A 25,479-nucleotide genomic window follows, 5' to 3' on the forward strand; every position below is an offset into this window, starting at 1 on the left:
AACACACAACGATATGAACGCTCTCGTTCATTAATGAACGAGAACGCGTTCATATCGTTCAGTGTGTAGGCACCAATGATGAACGATGCTCAGCCCCGCGCTCGTTAATCGTTGGTGCCCCGTCAGTTATGCATGCAGGCCAATATGGACAATCTCGTCCATAGTAGCATGCACTGCTATGGAGCCGGGTGACGGGGGGAGTGAGGAAACTTCACTCCCCCCGTCACTCCCCCCCCCATCCCCCCGCCACTGGGTTGCCCGCCGGCCGTATCGGCTTTCAGGCACCTCGGGGGAGGGTCTCCTAATGTGTAGGGGGCTTTAGTCTAGCAGCAAGTGCAACTTATTTGGTAATAATATAATATATCAAATTAGTATCTACTGGTTTCACAGAAGCTGATATGAACACTGCATTGCTAATATGCAGAAGCCACAGCTGGTAAAGTCAGTGTTATAGTCACCAGATAGTTCCTTTTATATTCAATATCCAAAAGGGATCTATTTATTCAAGGAGATACGTGTTAGGCGCCGTGGTCCGCGATGTCCTCGCGGCCCGGCGCCTAGCAACTAGGGACGCCGAGCATGCTAGTCGCCGGGTCCCCAGCAACGCTGGGACGCCGTGCGCGCGTATTCGCCGGCTCCCTAGCAACGCAGGGACGCCGGGCGCGCTGAGCCGCCTGGACCCTAGCAACGGGGACGCCACGGGCGGACCGCGCTCCCCGTTGCAGGGTCAATTTAATACACACACACACTGGTCTTCTGGGCGTGCAGCAGGGCAGCTGCACAGCATTTAGGGAAATCAGACTCTGAACATCTGATTGGAGGACTCCTTGCTAAATACCTTCTCAGTGCTCCACACAGACGCCGGTAATAGCTTCCTGCATGCTGCTTAGGTTTGCTAACGTCTGTTCCAGTCCTGCTGTGTCCGGTCATTCCTCTCCTCAGAGTTCCTGAATCTTGGAGTTGTCATCTCATCCCAAGAAGTCTTCTGGTCCCCTTTTGTCCGCTACGGTCGCCAGAGAATCTCGTGTGGTGTTCGTGAGTTGCGGCTCTGCCGTGTGCTGCGGCTCAGCCCGCTTTATTTTGTATTCTGTTTCGGAGCATTCGCGGAGGGTTCCGCTTCCACCAGTCCTCTCCGGAACTCGGCGGTGCCGGGTAGGAGAGTGGACAAGTGGGTATTTTGGTTGTCCTTTTCCCTGGCGGTTTTTCCGCACATATTCTAGTTTTAAGTTAGCTTAGCCCCTGTCCTTGTTACTTAGTTAGAGGGCACCTTGTTATCACCCTGTCTCGGATTTCTCTTTGTCTCCCATTAAGACCTGAGGGGGCATCGGAGTTGGGCAGACGTAATCCGCCCTTCAAACGCGGCTGCCATGGGCTCAAGCAACCATAGTCTCGCAAGGGATTTCTGACAGCACGGGCGAGACAATGGAGTTAGGGCGCCAGGGGCTATTTTCCATTCCCGCTCCCTTTCCCAGCATTACGTTCCAGTGCTCAGGTCCTTGCTATAAGATCTCCTCAGACCAGAGTGCTGGAATCATAACATTATTACCGTCCATACCAAAACTTAATATTAAACGGGGTTTAATTTTTTCTCATTCTGTTTTTTGTGAGAGTTTATCGGCCTCATGAATCTGACAGGTTTAGGGCCAAATCCCGGTCAGCTCTTAGTCAACCAGATTCAAGAACTTACTCAGATGGTTCAGGATCTTTTGCTTCGGGTGAGATCGCAGGAAGATCTTTTGCGAGCCTCCCCGAAGGTAGTCCCTGAACCAAAGATGCATTTGCCCGACCGTTTTTCCGGTGATAGGAAAGAATTTTTTAATTTTAAAGAATCCTGTCAACTTTATTTTCGTTTGAGACCTACATCCTCTGGTAATCAATCTCAGCGGGTCGGGATTATTATTTCTTTACTCCAGGGGGATCCCCAGACCTGGGCATTTGGTTTAAGAGCAGAGGATCCTGCGTTGTCATCTGTAGACGCCTTTTTTAAGTCTTTAGGGCTCTTGTATGATGACCCAGATAGAGAGGCGTCCGCTGAGAGTCAGCTGCGCGCTCTCAAACAAGGTAGAAATCCTGCGGAGGTTTATTGTACCGAGTTTCGCCGTTGGTCGAACGACTGTGGCTGGAATGACCCGGCCCTGCACAGTCAGTTTCGCCTCGGTTTATCTGAATTTATTAAAGACAGTCTCCTCCAGTACCCCGCTCCTGAGACTCTCGATAAACTCATGGAGCTTGGGCTGAAAGAGGAACATCTGTAAGGTCTAGTCCTTGTGTATATTCCTTCCCAGAGGACGTCGAGGAGCCCATGCAGATGGGTCTCTCCCGGCTGTCTCCTGAGGAAAAAAACAGAAGACAAAATTCCGGTCTTTGTTTATACTGTGGTGGTAAGGGACATTTTGCTCGTAACTGCCCGAACAAGTCGGGAAACGCTTTGACCAGGTGAATTGTGAGGGGGTTCACTTAGGTCTGCAGCTTATCTCCTCGAACAACTCTCTTTTAGTCCCTGTTAAGGTTTCCTTTGGCAGCCTCAGTTCTTTGGTGTCGGCTTTTGTCGACAGTGGAGCTGCAGGAAACTTTATGGATTTAACTTGGGCTAAGGCCTTAGGCATTCCGCAGTTACCATTAGATAGATGTATCACCATGCACGGCTTAGATGGGGGTCCGCTTTCTAATGGGGTAATTACTCACCGTACACCTTCAGTAGTACTTACAGTAGGAGCCTTACATTCCGAAGATATTGAATTCTACCTTACACATTGCCCGGCAGTTCCTGTTGTTCTGGGTCACCCTTGGCTTGCCTTTCATAATCCCACCATTGATTGGCGGTCCGGGGAGATTTCCCAATGGGGTACATTTTGTGCTAAGGAATGTATTTCGTATCCAGTCAGAGTTGCAGCAATCGTTCCAGAGCTCATTCCTGTGGAATACCAGGAGTTTGCCGATGTCTTCTCCAAAGGCAAGGCGGACATTCTGCCTCCCCATCGGCCTTATGATTGTGCAATTGAGCTAGTTCCAGGTGCCACTTTGCCTAAGGGGAGATTATATGCCTTGTCCAACTACGGCCATGAATAATTATATTCAGGAAAGCCTAAAAAAGGGATTTATTAGACCATCAAAATCTCCTTTAAGTGCAGGTTTTTTCTTTGTGGAGAAAAAAGATGGCTCGCTTAGACCATGCATTGATTTTAGGGCCCTGAATAAGATCTCCGTTAAAAACACCTATCCTTTGCCGTTAATTTCTGTACTTTTTGATCAGTTACGTTCTGCTGTGGTTTTTTCTAAAATTGACCTTAGAGGAGCTTACAACCTCATCCGAATTAAATCTGGGGATGAGTGGAAGACGGCTTTCAGCACTCAGTCGGGTCACTACGAATACCTGGTGATGCCGTTCGGCCTGTCTAATGCTCCGGCAGTTTTTCAAGACCTCATTAATGATGTTCTCAGTGACTTCCTAGGGAAATTCGTGGTCGTTTATTTAGACGACATCTTGATTTATTCTGAATCGATGGAACAACATGTTACCCAGGTGCGTCTGGTTCTTCAAAAGTTACGTGAGAATCATTTATATGCCAAGCTGGAGAAGTGTGATTTTCACGTCACAGAAGTATCTTTTTTAGGGTACATAATTTCTCCTCAGGGATTTTCCATGGAACCAAAGAAGCTCCAGGCCATCCTTAATTGGGCGCAACCCACTAATTTAAAAGCAATTCAGCGCTTTTTAGGGTTTGCGAATTATTATAGGAGGTTCATTCATTCTTTTTCTGACCTGGTTGCTCCCATAGTAGCTCTGACAAAAAAAGGAGCGGATCCTACCAACTGGTCGCATGAAGCTGAATTGTCCTTCCAGGCCTTGAAACAAGCCTTTGTCTCGGCTCCAGTCCTCAGACATCCTAATCCGGAATTGCCCTTTCTTGTGGAGGTTGATGCCTCAGAGGTTGGAGTGGGGGCTGTCCTTTCTCAAGAGGATCCAGAGTCTCTGGAGTTACATCCTTGTGCCTGTATGTCCAGGAAATTCTCCTCCGCTGAATCCAACTATGACGTTGGTAATCGGGAGTTACTGGCGGTGAAGTGGGCTTTCGAGGAGTAGAGGCATTGGCTGGAGGGAGCTAAACATACTATTTCGGTTTTGACTGACCATAAGAACCTGCAATATATTGAATCAGCTAAACGGCTTAATGCTCGGCAGGCACGTTGGGCATTATTTTTTACTCGTTTCAGGTTTATAATCACTTTCAGGCCTGGATCCAAGAATACAAAAGCTGATGCCCTGTCACGTAGGTTTCTTCCGGTTCATAATAGCAATCCTGTTGTTACCCCCATAGTTCCATCTTCGGTCATCCGGGCAGGCCTCACACAGGATTTATTTACCCAGTTAAACCAGCTTCAACACCAAGCTCCTAGACTTACTCCTGCTGGTCGTCTTTATGTCCCTGAATTTTTGAGAGCCACTGTTTTAACTGAATTTCATGACAACAAAGTCTCAGGGCATCCGGGAATCACTAAGACATTGGCGTTAGTCTCTCGCTCAGTGTGGTGGCCTAGTCTTTCTAAAGACATTAAGGAATTCGTCCATTAATGTCAGATTTGTGCACAGCATAAGGTTCCTCGTTCGTTGCCTATCGGGCTACTCATGCCTGTAGCTGTTCCTCTCAGGCCATGGTCTCATATTTCCATGGATTTTGTGGTTGACCTTTCCCTTTCAGCCGGATTCCGAGTCATTTGGGTGGTAGTGGACCGTTTTAGTTAAATGGCTCATTTTATTGCTCTTCCCCGATTGCCTTCTGCTCAAGGGTTGGCAGTTTTGTTCCTCCGCCATGTGTTCAGGCTTCATGGGTTGCCCACTGATATTGTTTCTGATCGGGGTCCACAATTAATCGCACAATTCTGGAAATGTTTTTGTGCCTCATTGAAGATGAAACTGTCTTTAACATCTGGTTACCACCCACAGTCTAACGGGCAAACCGAACGAGTCAACCAGTCATTAAAACAATATTTGCGTTTGTATTCAGCCAAACTCCAGAATGATTGGTCCGAGTTTCTCCCTTTGGCTGAATTTGCTTGCAATAACTCTTGTCATTCCTCCACCAAAGAGTCTCCATTCTTTTCAGTTTTTGGTTTTCACCCCAGAGCCAATTCTTTTTTTCATCATTCTCCAGTCTCCTCGCTAACCTTGACCTCCCATCTCAGAGCAATTTGGAAAAAAGTGCACCTTGCTCTCAGAAAAGCGGCCTTCCGAGAGAAGAAATTTTCTGACAGGCTCCGACGTCCTTGCACTTTTAAGGTGGGAGATAAGGTGTGGTTGTCAACTCGCAACATCAGGCTTCGACAATCCTCAGCTAGACTGGGACCCAAATTTATTGGACCGTTTCTTATTATTAAGAAGGTCAACCCAGTTGCCTTTCGGCTACGCTTACCAAGATCTCTCAAGATTGGAAATACTTTTCACTGTTCCCTGTTGAAACAATACGTTTATTCAAGTAGATTTCCTCGGAGGATCTCTCAGGGTAGATCTCCAGTGGATGTACAGGGACAACAGGAGTTCTTGGTAGAGAAAGTTCTTGATTCTAAATTGTCCCGGGGTCGGCTTTATTTTGTAGTTCACTGGAAAGGCTATGGTCCGGAGGAAAGGTCTTGGGTCCTGGATAAGGATCTTCATGCCCCTAGGCTCAAGAGGGCATTTTTTCGGGAATTTCCTCAGAAACCTGGCTTTAGGGGTTCCTTGACCCCTCCTCAAGGGGGGGGGGTACTGTTAGGCGCCGTGGTCCGCGATGTCCTCGCGGCCCGGCGCCTAGCAACTAGGGACACCGAGCGTGCTAGCCGCCGGGTCCCTAGCAACGCTGGGACGCCGTGCGCGCGTAGCCGGCGGCTCCCTAGCAACGCAGGGACGCCGGGCGCACTGAGCCGCCTGGACCCTAGCAACGGGGACGCCACGGGCGGACCGCGTTCCCCGTTGCAGGGTCAATTTAATACACACACACACTGGTCTTCTGGGCGTGCAGCAGGGCAGCTGCACAGCATTTAGGGTAATCAGACACTGAACATCTGATTGGAGGACTCCTTGCTAAAAACCTTCTCAGTGCTCCACACAGACGCCGGTAATAGCTTCCTGCATGCTGCTTAGGTTTGCTAACGTCTGTTCCAGTCCTGCTGTGTCCGGTCATTCCTCTCCTCAGAGTTCCTGAATCTTGGAGTTGTCATCTCATCCCAAGAAGTCTTCTGGTCCCCTTTTGTCCGCAACGGTCACCAGAGAATCTCGTGTGGTGTTCGTGAGTTGCGGCTCTGCCGTGTGCTGCGGCTCAGCCCGCTTTATTTTGTATTCTGTTTCGGAGCATTCGCGGAGGGTTCCGCTTCCACAAGTCCTCTCCGGAACTCGGCGGTGCCGGGTATGAGAGTGGACAAGTGGGTATTTTGGTTGTCCTTTTCCCTGGCGGTTTTTCCACACATATTCTAGTTTTAAGTTAGCTTAGCCCCTGGCCTTGTTGCTTAGTTAGAGGGCCCCTTGTTATCACCCTGTCTCGGATTTCTCTTTGTCTCCCATTAAGACCTGAGGGGGCATCGGAGTTGGGCAGGCGTAATCCGCCCTTCAAACGCGGCTGCCATGGGCTCAAGCAACCATAGTCTCGCAAGGGATTTCTGACAGCACGGGCGAGACAACGGAGTTAGGGCGCCAGAGGCTATTTTCCATTCCCGCTCCCTTTCCCAGCATTACGTTCCAGTGCTCAGGTCCTTGCTATAAGATCTCCTCAGACCAGAGTGCTGGAATCATAACAATATGAGAGAAAATCAGTTGTGAGGTCATGTCTGATGACAGTGAGGCATTGGGAATCGATCTCCACCAGTGTGCGATTTGCAAGTAGTGAAACAGTTCTGAAGCGGGTAGAGAGAACTTAAGTTGAAGGGCCGAAAAAGGCAATAGAGAGAGTCCGTCGAGAAGAGCACTTAAACATGATATACCTGCGTGTTTCCATTTAGAGAGATTCAGATGGGGTATCATCTTTGTGAGTGTAGTGACAGAGATCTGGGTTAGACAACTGGTAGGGGTTTGTAGAGTGGCAGATAGTTTGTCCCAGGATGTTAGCGCAGCTTGTGTGGATGGAAGCAGGTGTGGAAAGGCAGGCCGGAGCCTATTGAGAATGCAGAATAAATCTGCAAGGGGGAGCGGGAGGGCTCGAGTCTGTTCAAGGTCCACCCAACCTATCTGGGTGTTGACATCGAAATAGTGTTTAAGAGAAGCCAGGAGGCAGGCTTCCTGATATAGGAGGATGTTAGGTAGATATAGACCTCCTAGTGCTTTAGGCAGGACTAATTTAGAATGTGCCAGGGAAGGCGGCTTCGAGGACCAAACATATCTAGTCATTATAGAGGAACAGAGACATTTTAAAAGCAGCCATACGGCCTAGCCAGGAGACCTCATAGGAGGCCCAGGATTTCGCCAGGGCCTCAAGCATCTCTATTAGAGGGGAGAGATTGGAAGTGAAAACATCGGGAGTATCGGGATGTTAATACCAAGGTATTTTATCATGTGGTTCTGCCAATTATAGGGGTGAGATGATTGGAGGGCTGGCAAGGAGTGGGAAAGGTTGATGTTTAAGGCGTCTGTCTTAGTGGTGTTGAGCTTATAATAAGAAGCCTGGCTATATGCATCTAAAGTAGAGTGTAAGAGAGGAAGAGTGTGGACGGGATCAGAAATAAACAGGAGAACATCATCCGCAAAGAGACTTAATTTGTGTCGGGAAGATCCAAATTGCAATGCTGGAAAATGGGGCTTATTCCGGATTGAGATGGCTAGAGGTTCAATTGAGAGGACAAATATTAGGGGAGAGAGGGGACACCCTTGTCTAGTACCATTGGTGATTGGAAAGGAGTCAGAGAGGAATCCATTGCTGAGCACCCGGGCCGTGGGGGAGCTATATAACGCCAAAACAGAAGTCAAGATACGATCTCTAAAGCCAAAACAAAGAACTTCACGCATATACGTCCAGTTCAGTCTATCGAAGGCCTTCTCAGCGTCTAAGGACAGCAAGAGAAGGCCTTGGTCATTTGAGAGTGAGTCGATCAAGTTAAAGACCCTGCGCGTATTATCTGACGCTTGTCTCCCAGGCACAAAACCAGTTTGGTCCGGGTGCACCAGCAATGGAAGGAATTGGTTAACACGTGTTGCAATCAGCTTGGCATATAGTTTAATGTCACAATTGAGCAGTGCTATAGGACGATAGTTGTGTGCGTAAGTCGGGTCTTTGCCAGGCTTGGGGATGGTGACTATACGTGCTTCCAACAGTTCTGGTGGGAGGGTGCCTAGACCCGAGAACGCGTTGAATAGGGCAGTCAAATGGGGGGTAAGAATGTCGTGGAAAGCAATATAGAAATCAGCAATAAACCTGTCAGGGCCAGGGGCCTTGTTTCGGGGAGAGGTTTTAATAGCTTTAGAGATTTCAGCAGGGGACTAAGGGGCATTAAGTGATGACAACTGCTCCTGGGTGAGAGTGGGAAAGGGAAGATCATTTAGAAAAGAAGAAATAGAGAGAGGAGTGGGTTGGGGAGTTGAGGAGTCATCCAGCAAGTTGTAAAGTTTGGCATAGTATTGTGCAAGGAGGTTTGTTATGTACTTAGGGTTTAAGACTTTTTGTTTTGAGGGGGAGTAGAGAAATTTAATTTTGTTTCTAGCTTGTTGGGCTCGTAGTTTGCGGGCTAGCAGTCTACCAGATTTATTACCTAGGAGACAAAAATTTTGCCTCATCCTATGCAATGCCGCTTCTGTACGAGCAAGCAGCAGTTGTTGGAGACGGCTACGTACATTAGATATTTCTTTTTTAAGAAGTCTGGAGGGATTAGCTATATTCTCTGCTTCGAGAGCAATCAGTTCATCTTCTAGTTTCGACTGCAATTGAAGGGCTTGTTTTTTGAGGGTGGCACCAGCCTGGATAGCCGCGCCACGAGTAACCGCTTTAAAGGCGCACCAGTGGTTCACAGTAGAGGTGTCTAGAGGGGAATTAGTAGCTAGATAGGAGTTTATGGAGTCAAGGATAAGTTTCTTGGACAAAGGGTTATTCAGGAGGTAAGGGTAGAGGCGCCACTGTCGTAAAGGGTGCTGGGTGTCATGAAGGTTCCATTTCCAGAGGACGGAGGCGTGATCAGACCAGGTGATTGGAAGGATATGTATATCCCTAGTTCTCTGTAGAGACCATTTGTCACACAGAATTAGATCTATTCTGGAATAGGAGTTGTGAACCGAGGAATGGAATGTATATTCCCGTCCCCTGGGATTACGGGTTCTCCATATATCGTATAGATCAAATTCTGTGAGCAAATTGCGGAAGGCTAGGGAGGGGCCAGATTGGGCAGATGGGATGGGGTGGGAGGAATAGCGAGATTTATCTAATTTCGGGTCTAAAACTAAGTTATGATCCCCCAGTATGACCAGAGAGCCTTTAAGCGATTTACGTATCGTGAGGAAAAGTTTACGTAAAAACGGTACTTGGTTAGAGTTGGGGGCATATAGGCAAACTAGTGTAGCTGGTTTATCATCAAGGAGGCCCGTTAAAATCAGGTATCGGACATTTTTGTCCGAGATCTGAGAATGGAGGACAAAGGAAACATGTTTGCTAAACAAGATAGCCACCCCGTTGCGTTTGAACGGGCCGTTTGCAAAGTATCCTACAGGGAAGTTGCTGTTTTTAAAAAGGGGAGGGTTAGCAGAGGTGAAATGGGTTACTTGTAATGCAATTACATCAGCTTTTTGTTGTTGGAAAAAAGAGAGTGCCAATCTGCGTTTGTTAGGTGAGTTCAGTCCTTTAACATTAAGAGAGAGAAGATTCAACATTGGAAATACATGTCAGAAATGAAACGAAGAAATCTAGACAGAGCATTGTAGATGGGAACATGTAAAAAATCAGAGTACCACAGTAAATGTAGAACAAAGAGGAGTCTGGAGCTCGGAAGGGAAAGGGGCAGGTGTCTGAACCAGGGAGTGGGGAAACAAAAAAAAAAAGAGGTCCGGTATATTGGACCTGCATGACTACTGCAGGGGAGGGAGAACAAAAATACGGGAACTTGCAGTAGTATAGAAAGAGTTGGAGGCGGGCTGGCGGAGCAGACACCGCCACTTCAACATAACCTGAAAAAATGCAAACATGTATAGTAAATCACGTGGAAAAACATTGATTAAAGCATAAGGGTCAAGAGCACAGGGTCATATGGAAGTATTACTAAGACAGAATAGCGCCCCTTAACAAATAAGACAAATCTAGATGACAACTAATAACATTGTAGAAGAAGAATTAATGAAAAACAAGAAAAAGAGTGAACCTGTAACACATAAACCTGGATAAGAATAGGCAAATGAAATGAGCAGCAACGTCAGTAGGGCTTCCCATCTCAGTAGAGGGAAAGGTGTCTAAAGCCTCAGAGGGCCAAAGCACAATTGGAAGGACCTAACATAACTATCACATAGCTCAGGTATAGGACCAGTCGTGGAGAACAGCAGAAGTACGCGGCGGTGCAGTCGACTTCTGAATGGTAATGTCCCAGTCCAACAACAATTTAACTCCCGCATCTAGGGAGGATACAATGAAAGTAGAATCCTTGTAGGTAATTATCAATTTAACAGGGAATCCCCAATGGTACATGATGTCATGTGATCTGAGGGCGAGAGTGATGGGTGCAAGGGCCCGCCTCTTTGCGATGGCGACAGCAAAAAGTCCTGAAAAATTTGAAGACCCCCTAAGGTATCTGAATTTTTGGATTCTCTAGCGGCTCTCATGATACGTTCCTTAACGGGAAAGAAATGGACACGGAGGAGGGTGTCTTTAGAGAGGTCAGAAGAAACGGTGCGAGGTCTGGGAAGGCGGTGGATGCGGTCAATCAGGAGCTCTGCAGAGTCCGCAGCAGGGAGTAATTTTTGAATAAAGCTGTGGCATAGGGTTCTAGCTCAGAGTTGGTGACCGAGTCCGGTATGCACCTGATCTTGATGTTGTTTCGTCGCGACCTGTCCTCCACATCCGCCATCTTTGATTTAAACTGGTCTAGCTCCCGTTGCTGGAGGTCATGGGAGGAGATTAGCTCATTATGGGATGTAACAAGTTCTTCAACCTTGCGTTCCAGGTGGTCAGTTCTGTTCCCTATTGCTACCAGCTCGGTCTTGACCTCACGGACAGCAGAGGTCAGGTCTTTGGAGAGTTCCAACTTGAAGGCAGCCAAAATCTGGCAGAGGGATCTCACTGTCAAGGGTGCATCAGATTCACAGTCAACTCCTGAAACCGTGAGAGTGGAGGACAGGAGATTCGACATCCCAGGGTCCGGCATGGTAGATGGAGAGAGGGCGCTTTGTAAAGGGGAGATCTGAAGGGGTTTCTGGGGGGGGGGGGGGGGGGGGGGAGATTTTAGGAGGCACCGGATCTTTGTTCTTTTTTGGAGGCATTCCTCGACGCCAGGGAAGTATCCAGATATTGAAAAGAGGTGCACCGACAGAACGGGGACCGGACAGAGGATATATGTGAAACAGGAGCACTCAGTCACATTGGCAAGCAATACATGTTGATTAAGTGAACAGAAGTGGCGGTGGAGGGAGTGAGCAGCACTCACATTTCGGGGTTTACTCGCTTAGGCACCCGGAGGGTCGTAGGGTAGTTAGCTTGAAAATGTGGCAGGGCCGTAGATGAGTGACACCAGTACAGGGATCAGCTCCGCACCAGGGGGGAGAAAGTCCAACGTGGAGAAGCGAAGCTAAAGACGCACAGGACACTTCGTCTTGCTGGTTGCCTCTAATACAGTGGGGAATGAAAGGAGCGCTTAAGATGTATGAAAAAAAAAAAAAAATAAGGGAAAAAGAAAATAATAATAAATTTAAATGAAAAAGAATTTTTCTGCAAACACCTGTGAAAAGAAAAAATGGTTAGTGAGAAATGTTTACAGCACTTTCGTGCTAATGTGAGTAGTCCTGTGTGGGAGTCCTTTTTATAAATGCCGGCACTTTTGTCCGTACTGCGGCTGCAGTTGGGACGTCTAGCTAACTATCCCTATTGCTGCCTACCTTTCAGTCACGTCCAGACTGTAATTCTTTCTTGCGGATCGCGTCCTGCCGGCTGGTCCCAATGCTGGTGCACGCGCTCCCGTCTTTACACCTGTTCGGCGCAGGTGGGATGACGTCAGGGCTTCACTCACAGATTGTTTGCCAACGCGTTTCGGACTTGCTGGTCCTTAATCCTGGCTGTTTTGAAACCAGGACACTTGTGCTGTAAATGCTCTCCCACCAACCTAATAACCTCACTGTACCACTCACAAGTGCCTGGGGTAGGCTGTAATGAGGAGTCTCAGCGAGGCACAGATGTGATCAGCGCAGTCAGCAGCAATGCAGCATGTGCTCAGTAAGATGTCTGCAAACGTGCAATCTGTGAGTGAAGCCCTGACGTCATCCCACCTGCGCCGAACAGGTGTAAAGACGGGAGCGCGTGCACCAGCATTGGGACCAGCCGGCAGGACGCGATCCGCAAGAAAGAATTACAGTCTGGACGTGACTGAAAGGTAGGCAGCAATAGGGATAGTTAGCTAGACGTCCCAACTGCAGCCGCAGTACGGACAAAAGTGCCGGCATTTATAAAAAGGACTCCCACACAGGACTACTCACATTAGCACGAAAGTGCTGTAAACATTTCTCACTAACCATTTTTTCTTTTCACAGGTGTTTGCAGAAAAATTCTTTTTCATTTAAATTTATTATTATTTTCTTTTTCCCTTATTTTTTTTTTTTTTTTTTCATACATCTTAAGCGCTCCTTTCACTCCGTTTTATTGTTACCATTTTTTAAAGGAGCAGCTCCACATTATTTCTAAAGCGCGGGTTATCCATTACATATACAGTGGGGAATGAGCTGACAGGAGCGGCCACTTTCTTCTCCGGGGCTCTCTGGAGAGCAGCTCCTAGTAGAGAGACGGGCCACAGGAGTGGGGGGTAGATGTGCGTCGGACCTGCGAGAGACAAGGACGCTGGTTCCAGCAGCGCTATATCGGGGGGAACTATTCAACAGGAGCACCCCGTCACAGGAGCAGATGGTAGCAGGGAGAGGCGTACCGGCACTGATCCTCCGCGCCGGGAATGTGGCACTGGTGGGCAGGCACCAGGACCGGAGTCCACAGTGCCTTGGCTGTGACAGGGCACAGGTAGTAGGGCTGTGGAGCAAAGTCTCGATTGTGCAGGGCCTCAGAGGGGTGAGTGAGCAGGCACACTGGTGGGGAGAGGCAGAGGCAAGTGAAAATGCAGGGGGACGCTGGTTACAGAGTGCATCGGAGGGTCTGGTACTGAAGAAAGCTCTGAACTCACAGTTTGGGTGTACCAAGATGGCCACCGCCGGGAGCACAGGCAGGAGAACTCCTGGAATAACTCTCCACCAGAAAAAAGCGCCCTAGTGAGCCTTTGCTGATTTGCTGAATGCTGCTCTCAAATAACAGGGTATTAGCACCCCTGTATATAGACAGTAAAGGAAAAAGCACACAGAGAGCGCAAACAGACTGTATTGGTTTATAATATTTAATAAAATTAGGACTCAAAAGTCCAATATAAACTGTAATAAATGAATATACACACATATAAACCACAAATTAATTCACATGGACATAATAAAAAAACGGGATCCTCCTTACTAATTCCACGGTAATTATCCCAAGGAACTGGACACATTAATATATTATAAAATCAAGTTGATGTTGTTTGCCTTTTAGCAATGAATTGGAATATGTCCCATAATTAGAATTCATTCAATAATGCAGCTTCTTTAAAGATAAATGTTGCTCAAAAGTTCCTTAGGGAGTTCCAAATGACCATAGAGTACATATTAATTGTGCTTGCTCTTATATCATTGATTGCACAGTTATTTGGAAAATTTTCAAACTTATTTAACAACAGATGCTCCGCTCATTGGGGCAGAAATAACTCTCGGCACTACAGAGGCTCCGTCAACCGCTCTCCATAGATTGATATTGCAGTAGTGATAATTGCTTACCGCTTCAGTGGTAAGCAATTGTCACTACTGCAATATCAATCTATGGAGAGCGGTTGACGGAGCCGCTGTAGTGCCGAGTGTTATTTCTGCCCCAATGAGCGGAGCATCTGTTGTTAAATAAGTTTGAAAAATTTCCAAATAACTGTGCAATCAATAATATAAGAGCAAGCACAATTTATATGTACTCTATGGTCATTTGGAACTCCCTAAGGAACGTTTGAGCAACATTTATCTTTAAAGAAGCTGCATTATTGAATGAATTCTAATTATGGGACATATTCCAATTCATTGCTAAAAGGCAAAAAACATCAACTTGATTTTATAATATATTAATGTGTCCAGTTCCTTGGGATAATTACCGTGGAATTAGTAAGGAGGATCCCGTTTTTTATTATGTCCATGTGAATTAATTTGTGGTTTATATGTGTGTATATTCATTTATTACAGTTTATATTGGACTTTTGAGGCCTAATTTTATTAAATATTATAAACCAATACAGTCTGTTTGCGCTCTCTGTGTGCTTTTTTCTTTTCCTGGAATAACTGCAGCTGCTGAGGGCTGAGAGGGCGCCAACCCACTTCCAAGTGTGCCCGAGGGGTCTGTGGAGGTAGGAGGTGAAGTGCCCACAGGTTCGAGCAGGCAGGGGAGCAGCCACGGGTCCTGTTTTGGCCACGATCCGGTCCCAGAGCTCGTTTCCGGGGAGGCCTTCAACTCGAGGCCCCGGCTTCAGGGTAAGGAGTAGGCCCCAGGCAGGGAGCTGTGTAAAAATCCACTCAGCGGTACCCCCGAGCACAGGGCGGTATCCACAGGCGTGGGCAGAGCTGAGCCAGAGTAAATAACCACAGGGGTCTGCAGTAATAGGTGGCTTTTAACCCCGAGGGTGCAGGAGCTCTAATAAATCACATCTACTCAGAGCTGCGTCCAGGCCACGCCCCCCGTGCTGGGTCAATTTTTGTATGTGTTTTTTTACTTGATATTATAAAATATATCGGTGAAAATTAGCGATTTCTGTAAAAAAAACTTGCCTAGTGTGTATGGGGCGTAATATGAATACTTACTGGCTGAATGTGTTGAGTTTATGATAATCTGGATGCTGCTGTTGGTATTGGGACCATCCTCATCCTGACTGTCGGGATGCTGACTACATCCCCTTTATATAACTAAGTCTAAAGGGGGGTACACACAGGGAGATCACACATCTCTCCCCGCTCAGCACACAGCTCTCCCCCGCTCAGCACACAGCTCTCCCCCGCTCAGCACACAGCTCTCCCCGCTCAGCACACAGCTCTCCGCCGCTCAGCATACAGCTCTCCCCCGCTCAGCACACAGCTCTCCCCCGCTCAGCACACAGCTCTCCCCCACTCAGCACACATCTCTCCCCCTCTCAGCACACATCTCTCCCCCGCTCAGCACATCTCTCCCCCACTCAGCACACATCTCTCTCCCGCTCAGCACACAGCTCTCCTCCGCTCAGCACACAGCTCTCCCCACGCTCAGCACACACAGCTCTCCCCCGCTCTGCACACAGCTCTTCCCTGCTCAGCACATCTCTCCCCTGCTCAGCACACAGCTCTCCCCCCCGCTCAGCACATAGCTCTCCCCCACTGAGCACACAGCTCTCCCCCGCTGAGCACACAGCTCTCCCCTCGCTCAGCACACACAGCTCTCCCCCGCTCAGCACACAGCTCTTCCCCGCTCTCAGCACATCTCTCCCTGCTCGGCACACAGCTCTCCCCCCGCTCAGCACACAGCTCTCCCTTGCTCATCACACAGCTCTCCCCCGCTTAGCACACACATCTCTCCCCTGCTCAGCACACAGCTCTCCCCCGCATAGCACACAGCTCTCCCCCGCTCAGCACACAGCTTTCCGCCGCTGAGCACACATCTCTCCCCCGCTCAGCACACATCTCTCCCCCGCTCAGAAACAGCACGATGGGCATACACACAGAGTGATCCGTGCTTAATTTCTAAGCAATCGGGGGCGTGGCCTCGCTACTGAGGGAAGCAGACACACGCTGTGTGAGCTCCTGCAATTTGGGGCTATAAATCCCTCTAATATAGTCCCTCTGAGCCCCTGCTTCAAATTGAGCAGATCCCCGGTCCCCCCTGACTCCTCTGGTGTGCCCCAGCTCGTGCCGCGGAATCGGGGAGCAGCTTTCGGATCTCCCGCGGATTGCGGCCTGAGGGCGTTCCCCAGACCGGAACCTCGATTTGCCTCGCGGGCCGGCGAGCTTTCCAGGAACATCGGAACTGAGCCGCGGACTCCCCCTCTGCCTCCCGGTGTCAGCGCTGCTGCTGGGCGCTGCCGGAGGCTGCCTCCTGTAGCCCATTGCCTGCCTTCTCTGCCCAGGTTCGCCGGGGCCCTTGGTGACCGGACGAAGCTGTGAGGCGCCCGGCGGCCATTTTGAGGAGTGGCCTTTCTACAATTACTGAGCTCCTGCCTGCTCCCGGCGTTCCAGAACACCCGGCTCGCGGGACTCCAGTGGCGGGGCAGAAGACCATTGCGGGGCAGTGCTTCTGGAGGGGAAAGCTGGAATCAGCACCGCACACCCACTGTGCCCACCCCGGTAAGCCATTTCTTACTTAGCTCCTGCTCGCCCCGGAGCCCCCATACAGCCACTAACCTCCGCTGCCACGCAGGATTTACTGGCTCCCCTGTGAAGAGTGGATCTATGGGGCTGTAATATAAACGCCAGCCCCTGGTGCTACTCGCCATCTATCAGCACATAGGCAAGACTAAGCATACGTGTCTCGCTACGGCATCTGACTCCTAGGCCACTCACAAGTAGCCAGACGACCTGGGAGGTCGTGGTCTGATTGGCTCGGAGTGTGAATCGGCCCCTACCACCCAGCCCTTGCTGCCATCACTCCTCACCACAGCAAGTTTACAGCTGTCTCTGGCCGGAAATGGCTATTCCCTTTGTTTCCTAATATGGAGACATACAACTCTTCATATTTCTTTCCAACGCATATACTGCACCTATTCTCTGAAGTTTGTTGCGGGCCCAGGCCGCAGATTCATATGTAACTATGTGAAGACCCCCAGTTGTCGCTTGGATAATGTTGCTGCTTACCTGATGTTTCCTTAAAGCCACGTGGGGGGCTACTGCACGGCGACGGTCCACGCATTTTCATATTACCTAGGATGTGTGAAAGTGATACACTACACCACCTTTCTTTATAGACCGATCTCATGGTGAGAGGCACGAAGAAAAAAAAGGCCAAGACCAAGCCAGACGAGACTCCAAATCTGCGGCCCGTCATTCGTCAGATCTATGTCAGTTCTTAACTACACCTACAGCGGACCCAGCCACCACTTTAGCCATTCCTGACTCCCCGATTTTACGTACTCAGGTGGACGACATGTCGGCTCCCAAGACTCCTCAACCTCCATTGTCCTCCTCTTTGACAGCAGAGATTAGCGAGATTCTCTCTCATGTCAAATCACTTCCCACAAAGCAAGATTTCTCGGCATTAGAGACTCACTTACTGTCTACCATCAAGCAAGAGGTGACAGCGCTTCAACAAGACATGTCTCAAATTGTGACCCGTGTTGATATATTGGAACGACACGAGACAACTAGCATTGACACTCTAAATTTCAAGAGGTGATTTCTCATCAGAGGAGTGATATTTCCTTTCTTAAATCCCGTATTGAAGATATGGATAACCGTGGGAGGCGGAACAATATCAGGGTCAGGGGCCTCCCTGAAAGTGTCCAACAGGCTGATCTGACGAATGCACTAACAACAATATTTGGAAAGCTTATTGATCTAGATCCAAACAGGGACATTGTGTTCGATAGAGCTCACCGTGGTCTCCGCCCTTGAGGCCTGTCATCGGACAGGCCAAGAGATGTGATCTGTAGGCTCCACTATTATGCCCAAAAGGAGGAGATAATGAGAAAGGCCCGCCAACTGGATGGTATTGATTTCCAAGGCGACAGGATTCAGTTATTCCCAGATCTGGCATGGTCAACCCTGCAACAGCGCTGTGCCTTAAACCCTCTTACTGACTCCCTTCGGAAACTTGAACTGAAATATAGATGGGGCTTTCCTTTCTCTCTTCAAGTTTATCATAATGGTAAAGTAGCGGTGCTCTCCAAACCGTCCGATCTACCGGCTTTTTTCCCAACTCTAGGCATACCGCCACTAATGTTGCCTGACTGGGACTCTTATCATCATCAGCCTGTCATACCTGCTGTGACTCCTGCAGATGACATGTGGCAACAAGTGCGATCCCCGCGTATGCGGGGGACTCCTCCTACCAGCTCACAATCTTCTGAACCTCCATGATTGGGACTTTTTGCCTTGTATTGGTGAGATAGTTCCTGTTTCTGCAGACACATATGTGGTTCTTCTTCTTTGCGCTACAACATGTTTCTAATATATGTGATCTGTTTTGTTATGGTTTCTTAAGATAGGTGGTATGTTAACGTTAGGAAGTATTTGAAACGTATTTAGGCTGAATCTCTACTGCTGATGATAATGTTTCTTCACAGATTTTTGATCTCTTTTTATATATTTTATAATGTACCCATTCTTATTCCTAGGTAATTTTTTCGCATTGAGTAAATTTTTGTACCGTGGGTGGTCGCCGTCCTTGGCCCCCCGTAGGACCCCCATTATGCTGCATCCCCTGTCTCCTCGGGTCAGGAGTCGGCTGGTTTCCACTCCTATCCCCTTTGCAGCAGTTCTTTCTCTCATATTGCTGTTAGCAATGTTTGATATTGATTTATTTTGCAGTGTAACTTTCCACATTGCAATTTCCTCCTATGCTTTCCCTGGTTTCCTTTCTAATCTATCATCTTTTCTTGGTGTCCTTTTTTCTCCCCTCTATATACTGGTGGTAGAGATGTCTAATGCAAACCTGTTAGAGCTTGAGTTATAATGGGTTTGGATGATTTACGTGTAACTACCCTTAATGTAAAAGGCTTGAATATTCCTGAGAAGAGATCTAAACTCCTCAAATGGCTTAGAGACGAGAAAGTTGATGTTGCCCTTATCCAGGAAACACATTTTAAGACTGGTAATGTGCAGTCGCTTAAGTGTCACTATTACCCTTATGTTTTCATGGCTAATAACCCTTCTGGTAAGACGTTGGGAGTAGCTGTCCTATTAGCTCGTCACCTACCTATCCTTAATGTCACCTCCCACAGATTAATTGAAGGTAGGGGGTTGCTGGTTAAATGTGATATTCATGGTCAACGTTTTTCCTTTTTGAATGTTTATGCTCCCAACATTAAGCAGCCTTCATTTCTGTCCTCGGTTTTGATAGCTGCTGAGCCTCTCCTTGAAGGAGTGGTGGTGATGGGAGGCGATTTAAACTGGACTCTCGAGGCCCCTTCATGACACCTCTAAAAAGGTTGCTTATAGACCGGAGAAGGAGTATAGGAGGGTGAGACGCACCCTGCTTGACCACCAGCTGATCGACACATGGAGACTGACACACCCTTCTGAGGTGGATTTTTCCTTTTATTCACATCCCCATCAGACATATTCCAGAATCGATTACTTATTTCTAAGTCACCGGCACCTACATGTAATTTCTGACTCTTCAATAGGGCAAATTGTATGGTCTGACCACGCCCCTGTTAATCTTACAATACGTCTACCGTCTGGTACACGATGCCAATGGTCATGGCGCTTTAACTACACTTTATTGCAAGACGCGGCATGTCACTCTCAACTTTACTCTGCTATAGAATCCTATATCAGCACTAATGACCTAGATGATGTTTCTAAAATCTCGGTGTGGGAGGCGCATAAATGCGTCCTAAGAGGGGTATGTATCCAGTTGGGCTCATTTCGTAAAAAACAGAGGGAAAAGCTTAGAGATGATTTACTGTCTAAGATAAAATCCCTAGAACTCATGTATAAAAAATCCCAAACCCTGGAACCGTCACTAAACCCGCCCACCCTATTATAGCCACCCCCCTGGAGATCTGGTGTCGCGGTACTCATTCGACTAAGGGACTCCTCTCTCTCATCTACCGAGTATTATTGTCGCACAATGTCCCTCCTAAGGAGAGTCACGAATTGGCCTGGGAGAAGGAGGTGGGAGAGATTTTAACTATTGAGGATTGGGAAGAGATTAGACAAGAAATCACCAAAAGCTCTATCTCTGTTCGAATTGCTGAGAACTCATATAAACTATACTACCGCTGGTACCTAGTTCCTTCTAGACTACAAACCATCTATCCCACATCCTCAGGTGAATGCTGGAGATTATGCGGATGCCGCGGGACCCTGCTGCATGTTTGGTGGTCCTGTCCATCGATCCGACAATATTGGAGACTACTTCATCAATTGGTGTTAGATGTTACACATATAACCGTCCCCGAGTCGCCCCTCTATTCGCTGCTCTCCCATCCCATTCCCGACACTTCCCGATACCATCGTGCCTTAATTAAACACATATTAAATACGGCTAAATGTCAAATAGCGGCTAATTGGAAATCCACTATCCCCCCTACTTTGACCGCTACTATAAATGCAATCTGGTTTACATATAGGCTGGAGCGAATTACTGCCACTCTCCGAGATTCTGCGGTGTCCTTTATTGAAACATGGACACCTTGGACTCTTTACTTTAATGTTGAACCACCATTGACAACTATTTAAATCAGCAATCATCTAATACACACTTATCTTACCTATACTTTTCTCATGCCACAATTGACTCTTATGCTTGGCTCTGGCGGACCGACCTCCCTTACTCATTTTTCCCAGTTCTCCATAACCCTCTCCCTCTTCTTTTCTTTCCTCTCTACCTTATACTCTCCTCCACGCTACACTTTGTTTTACTTTCTTCCCCCTTTTACTGTAAATGTTACTTGTAACAGTCCATGTAGCTAGTCGGTATGGAGGCTTGTTTGATTTCCCCTCAATCGCCCCACCTGCTGTACGCCCCCCTCCATGCTGTACCATTATATTACTGTCATCCATACCATTTTACTATTTCCAATGCTCTACTTTCTTGTTGTTTATGCATATATAACCAATAAAACGATTTACTAAAAAAAAAAAAAAAAAAATCCCAAACCCCCCAACATTATTCTGATCTCGAGGATGCTCGGGCTGATATGAATAAATTACTCTCTGACAGAGTTACGTTTTCATATCGGAAGTGTCGAAGCAGATATTATCAATGGGGCAACAAACCTGGGAAATTGTTGGCCAAAGCTCTTCGCGAGCAGCGCGCACTTACCTTCATTCATTCAATTAAGGATAGTCAAGGCCAGCCCCACCACGAGACTCTTCAAATTGCTAGAGCCTTTCAGGACTATTATTCCACCTTATATAATCTTTCTGGGCCGACTGGGAGGGCAGATAAGTTATCCCACCGAGCAGCTATATCGGACTATTTGAGATCCCTGGACTTCCCTGCATTGTCCAAAGAAGTTGCAGATGGCTTCGATGCCCCTTTCTCTACTGAGGAAGTTATGAAAGCCATTGACTCATCGCCTAATGGCAAAAGCCCGGGCCCTGACGGGTTTACTATTGCCTATTATAAAGCTTTCAAAGAGAAATTGACCCCTCTTCTTACAAGAGCCTTCAACACTATCTCTGAAACATCACATTTCTCTTCTCAATCCCTTGAAGCTCATGTCACAGTTTTACCCAAAGAGGGTAAAGATCCCAGTCTCTGCTCTAATTACCGGCCGATTTCGCTCTGAACATAGATATAAAACTCTTTGCCAAACTAGTTGCAAATCACCTTAAGCTATTCTTGCCAGACTTGATTCATGGAGACCAGGCCGGTTTTGTCTTGGGTCGAGAGGCCAGGGATAATACCTCTAAGGTGCTTAGTATGATTCACTATGCCAACTAAACTACGTCCCCCTCAATTAGGTTATCGACCGATGCTGAAAAAGCGTTCGATAGGGTGGACTGGGACTTTTTGTTTGGTTTTTTGAAACACCTAGGGCTGGGCAACGCCTGTCTCCATAGAATTTTCTCTCTCTACACTACCCCTTCCGCCAAAATTAAGATTAATGGCTCCCTATCAGATTCCTTTACTATCTCAAACGGCACGAGACAGGGATGCCCATTATCCCCGCTACTTTTTGTTTTGTGTATGGAAGCTTTAGCTAGAAGTATAAGGGCTAATCAAAATATCTCTGGTCTGCTAGTGAGGGGGAACGAACACAAACTGGCTCTATATGCCGACGATTTGCTCGCTTTAATTTCAAACCCGGTCACTTCACTCCCTAACCTGATGTTGGAATTTGATAGGTTCGGAGCCCTTTCTAATTTTAAGATAAACTATTCCAAATCTATTGCACTGAACCTGACTACTTCTCCCAATGTGGTTACGGGTTTGAAGTGCTTCTTCCCTTTCACTTGGCACGACCACAAATTAAAATATTTGGGGGTCGTGCTTTCCAACGATCTGTCTAAATTATTTTCCTTGAACTTTAGCCCTTTATTGAAAACGCTTCGCATGGACTTCCAAAAGTGGAGGAGACTGCGATTATCTTGGTTTGGTAGAATTAATGTAGTCAAAATGAATGCCCTCCCTAGGATATTGTTTTTTCTTCAAACCCTCCCCATACACATCCCGCCTCAGTGGTTTCGAGATATTCAGGATCTTATCCGAGCATTTGTTTGGGGCAGTAACACACCTAGATTTAAACACGATATCCTATTTCGGAGAAAACACCAGGGAGGACAGCAGCTCCCGCACATCCCCAGGTATTACCATGCTGTGCAGCTAAATAGAATTCTAGAATGGACACGAGCAAAGGACTGTAAACAATGGGTACTTCTAGAAGAAGGATGTTTGCCACACTATATAGAAATCGCTCCGTGGCTTCCCAACCTCCAAAAGGTTTACCACCCCACAGTCTCCCCCACGCTTAAATTGTGGAACACGCTTAGGCTGAGGGGCCACATATCCTCCAAATGGTCACCCTTAACTTCCTTTCTCTTTAATCCTGAATTTATTCCGGGTCTTCATGGAACGGCCTTCACCCTGTGGGCTGCGGTTGGGTTTTTCAGAGTCGGTCAGCTGGTGAGTTCGGGGAAAGGGTACGATCATTTTCAGATATCCAATCTTTTTGGAATATACCAAATCCAGATTTTTGGAAATTTCTCCAAGTTCACCATTTCTTAACATCTTCCAAGAATCTCTCTGACATAATTAGAGATCTTACTGCTTTTGAAAAAATGTGCGTCTCCCCTCGATCTCCCACACACACTATCTCCCAAATCTATGCGCTTATCATTGAAGACCTTTTCCCACAACCCCCTACTTTTATGAGTTCTTGGGAGAAGGAAATGCCGAGATTAGCGGTACAATCTAATTGGGACTCTATATTACGTAATACCCAGGCGAGCTCTTTATGTTTATCAACAATGGGAACTCTTTATAAACTCATATATAAATGGTACAGGACTCCCCTTGTCCTTAACAAGATGTTTCCTACTCTCTCGAACCTTTGCTGGCGGTGTAAGGGAGCTCCAGGGAGCTTTTTGCACATATGGTGGGAATGCCCTCTTATAATTCCCTTTTGGATGGAAGTTTTTAAATGCTCAGAACTAATAATGGGGGATGTGGTCCCCAGAGACCCGAAGTTTTGGCTTCTCAACCTCACCTCGGCAGGTGAACACTCCTACAAGTGCTCACTACTGAGACATCTTAGCAACGCAGCTAAGGCCGTTATACCGACTCTTTGGAGGTATGCCTCACCTCCCTTGATCAAACAATGGTTTAACAGGACTGATTACTTTCAGTGGCGCACCCAGAGGGGGTTTCCGAGCACCCTGAAACCCCGCTCCACTTAAAAAAATAATAATATATATATATATTTTTTGTTAAGCTGCATGAGTATTATTAATGGCTGTCTAGCGTCCTCTGCAGCCTGCTGTCTTCCTGGTGGCACTTGTAAGTGCTTAATAAAAGTTTACTTTATTTTAATTATAATACATATATATCCATGTGCATACATATATACACATGTATATACATACATACATATAAACACACACACATATGATATACATACATGTGTATATATACGTGTACTGTATGTGTATATATATATGTATGCATGTTTAATATGCTGTGTATATGTGTGTGTGTATATATGTATACACACACATCTACACATATATATACCGTGTATATACATATGTGTAGATATGTGTGTGTGTATATAAATATATATATATATATATATATATACACACACACACACACACACACACACACACACACACTCACACACACACACACACACACACACACACACACACACACAAACACACTAGTTTTACGGACCCAGCATATACTGGGTCACCTCAGTCCCCACCCCCGTGATTGGCTCCACTCAGTTCTGGAACCCCCCCCCCCCCCCCCCCATGCAAATCCTGCGTTTGCCACTGACTTTTTAGATCCATTAACTTTACAGCCACCTGGTTTCCCTGGTACGACTTCAAGGAGTCACCTGTATATCGGTCTTATGTATCTATCTAGATTTTCTCCCACTACTTATCCTGATAATTTCTCAGCATATTTCAGACCACCTAACAGATATATCCTTCCTTTAGCCTATTGTGAGGCCCATCCGCTCATCTAGGATAAGTTCACCTACCCCTCATTTTTGCGTCTCTACCTTCTTTCCCCCCTCTTTTATTTCCTCCCCTTTTTCTTTTTTCTCTTCTCTCTTAACTTTTTCTCAGCTGTTTTATCATAATGTTTATCTCTATATATTTGCTTAAGACTGAAAAATAGACAACTCTCTTTTATATTTTAGGAGATCAAGTTATGATTCATTGCTATGTTTGACCTGCAACGATTTTTGTCTCCTATTGTCAGAAATTTGTTGTACCGTATGTTTGTCTACTGCCTCAATAAAAATAAGATTTTAAACCTACCGGTAAATCTATTTCTCGTAGTCCATAGAGGATGCTGGGACTCCGTAAGGACCATGGGGATAAATGGGCTCCGCAGGAGACATGGACACTTTAAGAAAGACTTTGGATCTGGGTGTGCACTGGCTCCTCCCTCTATGCCCCTCCTCCAGACCTCAGTTAGAGAAACTGTGCCCAGTGGAGACGGACAGTACGAGGAAAGGATTTTTGTTAATCCAAGGGCAAGATTCATACCAGCCACACCAATCACACCGTATAACTTGTGATATACTAACCAGTTAACAGTATGAAGACAACATAGTATCAGTCCAAGACCGATGAAAACTATAACATAACCCTTATGTAAGCAAAACTATATACAAGTCTTGCAGAAGAAGTCCGCACTTGGGACGGGCGCCCAGCATCCTCTACGGACTACGAGAAAAAGATTTACCGGTAGGTTTAAAATCTTATTTTCTCTAACGTCCTAGAGGATGCTGGGACTCCGTAAGGACCATGAGGATTATACCAAAGCTCCCAAACGGGCGGGAGAGTGCAGATGACTCTGCAGCACCGATTGAGCAAACAGGAGGTCCTCCTCAGCCGGGATCCGGACTGAAAGTTGACAGTAA

Source organism: Pseudophryne corroboree, chromosome 3, assembly GCF_028390025.1.
Source record: "Pseudophryne corroboree isolate aPseCor3 chromosome 3, aPseCor3.hap2, whole genome shotgun sequence".
Taxonomy (NCBI): Eukaryota; Metazoa; Chordata; class Amphibia; order Anura; family Myobatrachidae; genus Pseudophryne; species Pseudophryne corroboree.